This window comes from Lontra canadensis, unplaced genomic scaffold (assembly GCF_010015895.1).
Source record: "Lontra canadensis isolate GAN:19392208 unplaced genomic scaffold, GSC_riverotter_1.0 scaffold1, whole genome shotgun sequence".
NCBI classification, from domain to species: Eukaryota; Metazoa; Chordata; class Mammalia; order Carnivora; family Mustelidae; genus Lontra; species Lontra canadensis.
Window position 1 is genome coordinate 26,032,983 of NW_022630995.1, and position 8,383 is coordinate 26,041,365.

The window sequence follows — 8,383 nt, forward strand, 5'->3', positions numbered from 1 at the left end:
ACAGTGAGACCTCTTAGCCTCTCCGTGGCATCGGACATAACTGACCGCTCCCTCCTTGATTCCTCCTTCCCTCCGGTTTCTGAGTCTCCACTCATCCCTGCTTTTCCTCCTACACCGGGGGCCCCTCCTTCTTCCTCTTTTGTCCTCCCTTTTCAAGTGTGGGTTCCGGGGACGTTCTTTCTCAGCTCTCTTCTCTTTTTTACTCTGTACACTCTTGGTGACCAACTTCCCAGGAGTGACAGTAATAGAAGCCATTTCCGGAGTATCAGTCACTTAACACATGCCGGCTCTAATTCATAAGACAATTCTGCAAGGCCCATGACAAGACTGCTGTTAGTAACACTGAAGGAACACTTATGAACCAGTTACAGAATTCAGTCTTTTACATAAAAATACCATTAACATCAGTTTAGAGATCATAAACTAAAGCCAGGAAAGTCTGAGTGACTGTCCCAGACTGCACAACTGTGGCAGAGCTAGGACGCCCATGAAGGACTCCCAGCCTGCCTGGCCTCTCCCACTCCAGATCCCCTCCCGCTCAAAGGGGAGTACCAAATACCCACAAATCCTGCTCACATCTTCGTCTGGAAGACCAGACACACCATAAATCAGCTTGTCTCGAGCACAGTCCATTCTCTTCTTCCAACCCCACTCTTCTCTTCTGTGTCCTCTTGAAGAATAATAACAGTTCCTCAGCCCAGCTGTCCACAGCTGAGCCCAAATGATGTCCTCTCTCTGCGTCCTCCTCCCATTCCCAACATCCTCCTTCCTCATGTCCTTCTAGTCAGTCAGTTCTTTCCATAGACCATTCCATGAGTCTTCCCTCTCCTACCCACTCCCTGTTACTTTAGTTCTAGCTCACATCATCTACTTTCTGGCCCATGGCAGCAACCTCCACTCAGCCTCCCTGCCTCCAGTCTTCCCGCCCTAGTACAACCTCCACACTGCTGCCATCTCCACTGGAAATCCTTAAATGGCTCCTCACTGCCACCAGGACCAAGACCAATTCTCTGATTGTCTTTCTGCCTCCCCTGACCGTACACACCTGTTACGATTCCAGCCCATATGGAACTATTTGGAGCTCCCTGGATGCTCTGGCCAGCGCTGTTCCATACAACTCTCTGTGATAATGGAAATGTTCTATAATGGCGCTGTCCAATATGGCGGCCACAGGTAGCTAGCTAGTCAGTATTTGACGTGTGACTAGTACAACGAAGGAACTGATTTTTAGTTTTTATTTACCTTTAATTTAAATTTAAATAGTCACAGGTGACTGGTAGATACCATATTGCATTAGCACAGCAATTTATATCAAAGTGTGAGCCAACAGCATGGACCTCACTGAAAGCTTGTTAGAAATAAAGAATCTCGGGCCCCACCTCTGATCTGCTGATTCGTAACCTGCATTTCAACCAACCTCACTTGTATGCACACTAAAGTTTCAAGAAGCACTGCACTAAGAGCTCTTGCTTCCTTGCCTTTGCATGTGCTGATTTCCTTGTCTGGACTGCCTATCACCTCTCTTCCTTTGCTCCTTAACTCCTATCTATCCCTCAAGACTCAGCATCTACAAGCACAACATATCCTTAGTATGATTATCTGGAGGACAGAGGGTGGTGGGGAGGGGTGAGGAGGAGAGAGAAAGTGTTTATGATAAAGCCACATGGATCTTGTAATCCCAACTATCTAATAATATCTGTATACTGTATCTATATCCATATGCACACATATTATAGTCTGTATGTCCTCATGCAAAGATCGTTACTGTTAATGGTGGTTCTCTCAAGGTGGTGGGACTTTGTGTATTATTTTCCTTTAAATATTTCAGAATTATTCAAATTCTTTACAATGAGACTGTGCCGTTTATAATCAGAAAATAAAATAATCATCACTTTCATTACAGAAAATAAAAGAAGCCTACTTCAGCCTTCTGTAAACACTTATATGAACATGATATCAGAACAAAGTAGAGTTGACCTTTGAACAACATGGGGGTTGGAGGCACTGAACCCAGCATAGTCAAAAATCCACAGATAACTTTCGACTCTCCCAAAACTTAACTACTAATAGCCTTCTGTTGACTGGAAACCTTACCCATAACCTTAACAGTCTATTAAAACACATTTTATATGTTATGTGTTTAATATACTGTATTCTTTAAATTAAGCTAGAGAAAAAATGCTATTAAGAAAATTGTAAGGAAGAGAAAATAGATTCACAGTACTGTACTATATTTATAAAAAAAAAAAAAAATCCACATATAAGCAGACCTGGGTGGTTCAAACCTGTGTTGGTCAAGGGACAACTGGATAACACTTTTCAAAAAGGATTGCTCATACCTCCCACAGTTAGGGACACTCACTGAATTAAGGGCCAGGAACAGCCTGGGCACCAGCCACCACTCACTGAGATCAGACGAAGAAAACATCAGGATATCCCTTGTGATGCCTTTGGTGCTCTCATGTCTACCCTGTGTCTCAATAGACGTAATCCTGCAACAGTGATGACAGTCTGCCCTATCTGGGTACAGGGGCCTGCAGACTGAAAGGGGGGTTAGGTGTACTAAAAGGGTCACCTGGACTCATCAGAGGTAACTGCAGAGACATTTGGACACCTTGGATGGCACCTTAGTTGGCCCTAAGCATCAAGGATTTGCTCTATTAAGAACTGATGTTTTTGTATATTGGCTGTTGCGTTCCATTCTCTTCTAAGTTTTAGCGATTTTTTTCCTTCACCGAAGCAAGCGTGACAGTTACCTATAGAGAGGCTTTTTAAAATTCGTGGCAAAGTGTGTTGTGCTGAGCTGGGGAATGCAATTTCTGCAAAGACTTAATGGGCTCAGCTCTGGAAACCAGTGGGCTCCTTATAGAGTAGGGCCACAAAAAGCCACCTGCGCAAACAGAGGGGGCAACATAGCCTGGGGCCAAAACATTCCGTGCAACAATTCATCTGCAAAAGCAGGGAGTAGTGTGAAATTTCATTAAACAGCAAGGTGAAGAAGGCGGTTTTTGGAGCGAGAGCTACCTCTTCAGGGTAGGATGTAATCTTTTCTAAAGACGGATCAGAACATTTATACTCTTTCTTTTAGAGCAAAGGTGGCTCATCTCAGCAAATGACAGTGTTTTAGTTATTTTTAATTTTTTTAATAAGTAATTAATAAATAAATAAGTAAATATTTACTTATTTATTTGAGAGAGAGTGAGAACAAGCAGGGGGAGGGGCAGAAGGAGAGGGAGAAGTAGACTCCCTGCTGAGCAGAGAGCCAGACATGGGGTTTGATCCCAGGATCCCAAGATCATTACCTGAGCCAAAGGCAGAGGCTTAACCGACTGAGCCACCCAGGTGCCCCAGCAAATGACAGGGTTTTAAATCAATCTTTTTTAACATATACAGTCCTATCTATAAGTCTATACCCACCTGTCAATCTCCCTGCTGTCAGCACTGGTGTCGCCATGTAGTGGGGGTGCCAGAGACATAATAGGACTTGATAGCAGGTGCAGCCGGACTTTGGGAGGCCTGAACTCAGATGATTTGAATGATCGTCATCTTTGTCATCGTTGTCTTCTTCCTCTTTTCCTTTTTTTTTTTTTTTGAAATTCTCAAATCCATTTTTTTTTTAAGATTTATTTATCCGTTTTAGGAGGGGGAGGGGCAGAGGGAGAGGGAAAGAGAGAACCTCAGGCATAGTCCACACCGAGCGCAGAACCCGACGTGGGGCTCGATCTCATGGCCCTGAGATTAGGACCTGAACCGAAACCAAGAGTTGGAGGCTTAACCGACTGAGCCACCCAGGTGCCCCTGAAACTCTCAAATTCTTAAACAATCTCCTGTGTATTTCCTTTGGTTTCCTCAGTCATCTTTAGAGGGAAATAGTGTAGACCAAGAGTGGAGAATCTATCCTCTGAAGTCAGACCACATGGGTTCAGACCTTGCTCTGCCACTTACTAGGTCCATATACATGGGCGATCTCCTCAACCTCTCTGAGCTTTGGTTCCCTCAGGTACAAAATGCCATCATAGTAATGCCTACGTCAAGAGTCCTCACCTGCATGAGGATGATCTGTGTCTGGTGCAGAGTTGTCTTCTTAAGAAAAAGAATGCAAGAACATCTTACTTTTATGCATGGAACAAGAATATGCAACCATGCAAACATACCGTAGAACCCCCTACTGGGCCTGGAACCTAAACTGGGCTCCAGTAGTTGCGTTATAAATCTGCTGTGAGGCTGGGATGCTTGGGGGAAGGGTACGCCCTGTTCTCCTTCAGTAACATCCCCAGCACAGCATAGCTAAGGAGAAAATTCCGTGTTCGTACCCCTGAGCCTTCTTGCTGACTCATCAGAATAATGGCCAGCTTTCACTGCATGCCTATGATTATGGGCCAGGTGCTGTTCTACGTTTCTGACACGTATTACCTCCCTGAAGCCTCATATGAATGCTGAGAAATATGTGATGTTATGATCCCTTTTTATACATGTAGAAACTGAGACCTGGGACAGGTGATAACTTGCCCCAGAAGATGCACCAGCTGTGTACTGAAACCCAAGGAGAGGCAGAAGCTGGTTTCCAGTGTTTGAGTTCCTGCCACAGTGCCCTTTCTGTCCAACTCTAGGACTAGAGGAAGAGAGGGGGTCCTGAGTCACCATGCTGAGACCCAACACATGACTAGGAAGAGCTTGGTAAGAATGAGCGGTACTGTAAGTGACCAGTTAGGTCACTAGAAAATGGACCCAGTTACCAGAATTGGGTAGAGGGTCCCAGCCAAATTTGGAGGGCAGGTGTGGAGAAGCTTGGTTTTGAGCCCCAGGAATCTCCCCTATGTAAAATGAGATTGGTTTTAGAGATGCAGAAATGATGGGTCAACCTACAGAAAGTTTCCCTGAGAGCCAAAACCTCAAACATAAAAATGGTCGATTGCCAGGGGCACCTGGGAGGCTCAGTCGGTTAGGCATCTGACTCTTGATTTTGGCTCAGATCATGATCTCAGGGTCATGAGATCAAGCCCTGCTTTGGACTTCATGTTCAATGGGGAGTCAGCTTGTGATTCTCTTCCTCTCCTTCTGCCCCTCCCCCTGCTCATGCTCTCTCTCTAAATTAAATAAATAAAATCTTAAGGAAAAAAAAAAAAAAAAAAAGATCCATTGCCTGCCCTCTCCCAACAGCCACCAAGCCCTCTGGATAAAAAGGGTGATCAGGCAACAATCTGACACTGCTTTTCTCCTCCCTGTTTGGGATGGGACACATTGCACATGGGCTTGTTTTTTCCCACTTGCACACAAACACATTAATCTCAGACCATCTCGGAGGCCTCGTGTTGCTTTTTTTTTTTTTTTTTTTTTTTCCCAACGTAGCTGGAAAATCATCCCTCAATGATGCACCAAAGCTCTCTGAATCTTGCCCTCTTTCCTTTCCTCACGTTTTGTAGTAAACCCAGCTCGCTGACAGGTGACAAATGTCCAGGACGGAGCCAGACACCCACGCACAGAAGAAGGAAGCAGTACCTGTGAAAAGGGAAACTCTTAACCAAGTACTTAAAAGCAATTCGTAACGTATTTGTAATACTTTTTGTATTTGTTTTTGTATTTGCTTATTTATAATTTGTTTGTTTATTGTTTATGCCCCCATTTTAGTCCAAAGAGGAATTAACTGTAGTCTATAAGAATGCATTGCAATGAGTTTTAAGAAAACAGTAAAGAAATTGAAACATGGGGGCTAGTACACAAAATATTGTCCAGGAGGCTCTATACACTTGCTGGAAGAAGGCCAAAAGTCCTGCCCTGAGCTGCCTGGCAGTTGACGCAAAAATCAGAAAATAGAAACCAATCAGACGCTCAAGAGAAGCACACATATTCCTCAAAGAAATTCCTCCACGGATCTTCATAGAGAGGGCACTGCAACCAATCTCCTGGAAAAAATCAGCATCAATATCCTGAAAAGAATCTCTCAAACGTTTACGTGGCCAAGATTTTTGATGTCCAGGTAGAATGTTTCCTAGTCAATGTTTTTCTCAAATCCTAATTATCCTGTGGCAAGAGGGTTCTCGGTCAGGCCAGGTGACACTGGAGAAGAATGTGGGATTCTGATTTTGAAGCAGATAGGTCACCCTCCCAGGTCATACTGAAATCAGTGTCTGAAGACAGATGGCAGGATCCCATAAGAGAGATGGGATAATTTGGATGAATTCCCTGGTCAAAGATTCAGCATGAAGTTATATGTATATAACAATATTATATGACATATATATAATATTAAGTTATATGTGTGTGTGTGTGTGTATACAGTCACAGATCTTTAAGGCAAGTAAATATCTCTAGTAAGATTATAAGAGTAAAATTCAATTCTGAAGCAATAGATTCCCATAGGAAGTGCTACACAACAAAATGTTGAGCCCAGGATATTAGACACAAATATATTTTGATGTGGAGTTAATTTCTTGCTTGATGTATCAGCTATATATTTAGTTAACAATAATTTCATCCTCTTAGAACTTCAAAAGGCTTTTGAGGACAGACTTTCAATAGGGTTTTTCTTTTATAAAATGACCAAGGAACTTTGAGCCCAGGGCCTTTCTGTTTTGTCCATTTCATTTCTCTGAATTCAAGGAACTATTCAAAATTCTCCCTCTGGCCTTTTCCTGCTGAAAAGCTCAAAACTAAAGACCTACCTCTAATATTTGCCCTTCAATTTCATCCTAACCCTTGGAGTATTTAAGCATACAAACTGAACTGAAATTTTTGAAATCAAAACAAATGAAGATAATTTTGGAGTTCCTTTATTCTTAACTTTTATCATGAAAATATCCAACTATGCACAAAGATAAAATTCAATATATCCCTGTGTATTTATTTTTCAGCCCACAACTATCAACCAAAACCACGCATTTTGCAGAATATTTTGTCAAATCATTTTAAAGAAAACCCAAGATATCATGTTATTTCACCCCTAAGTATCTCAGTATTCATCTCAAAAGAAACGGTATAATCATACCTAATAATGCCAGTATGATTGCTAAGGAAAGGAACAATATTTCCAATCCATATTCAAATTATCTCATTGTCTAAAATTGTTGGATCAAGATCCAAACAAGGTCTACTCGCTGTATTTGGTTATATTTCCCATTTCCTTTAAGCCTCTTTAGTCAAGAAAAAAAATATCCTTTTTTTTTTTCCCCAACACCTTTGTCAAATGACTAAACACAAACAATTGAGTAAAAAGATTGATGTCCCCTATTCAAGGGAAAAACGCCTACGGACTGGAGGAGTACAATGCCTGTCAAGCAGTGGGTGTTTGTTGGGTGTAGGTTGGGTGTATATTGGGGTAAGGTTTCTTTGAAAGGTGCTTCCTGCATGTATAGGTTGACCCAGGTTTTGATTTGTGATGAGGGCCAGGCTACTGGGGAGGCCTCCATTCTGTTGAGTCCTGATATGGGAATTAACTTTATCAACTTCAACTTTTCTATTAATAGTGTTTGACATACAATTCAGAGGCCATAAAATTCACCCTTTTAAGGTATACAGTTCAGTGGGTTTTAGTATAATCATAGACTTGGGCAATCATCCCCCATTACCTAATTCCAGAACATTTTCATCATTCCAAAATGAAATTGATCTGCTAGCAGTCACTCCCCCGCCCTCCCCACGTCTTCTGGCAACCTCTAATCTACTTCCTGTCTCTACAGATTTGCCTATTTAGGGCATTTCACGTAAATGGAATCACACAACATGTGGTCTTTGGTGTCTGGCTTTTTTTTTTTACTAACCATAATGTTTCCAAGGCCCAACAGACAAGAGCAGTGCTATGCAGTGCTGGACTCCTTCATTCCTTCTGATGGCTGACTAATATTGGCCTTGAAGGGATAAAGAGCATTTTGTAATTTATCAGTTGTTGGATATGATGTTGACTCTTTGAAGAAACCAGGCCCAGCTGTCTTGCAGTGTTCCATGTGCTGGCCGACTGCTTCCTCCTGCTGCTGGTTCAATTGTTGTCCTCTCCTGTTTTTCTCAGAGACTTGGGAGAAACCCCATGCTTGGAAACTTGGCCGTCAAATGGTGTGGAAGAACCACTCTGGCCCTCTTCCTTAAAGTATAGAAATCTAGGCCCTATCAGCAGAGAGACTAGACCTAGCAGGCTTGAGAGGGGACCCAGGAATCTGTTTGTTTGTTTGTTTGTTTGTTTGTTTGTTTTTAACACACCAGGCGATTCTGCTGATCGTATTACCAGAACCCATTCTGAGAAACTGCTGGGTGTCCTTCAAACTTGACTTCAGTAGAACTTGACATTTACAGGAAAGCCATAAAAGCAATGGTCAGCCATTGGCTAAGATGTTTTAAAAAATAAAGTTGGAAATATCCCAGAATTACTCAAAACAGCCTAGGTTAATATCCT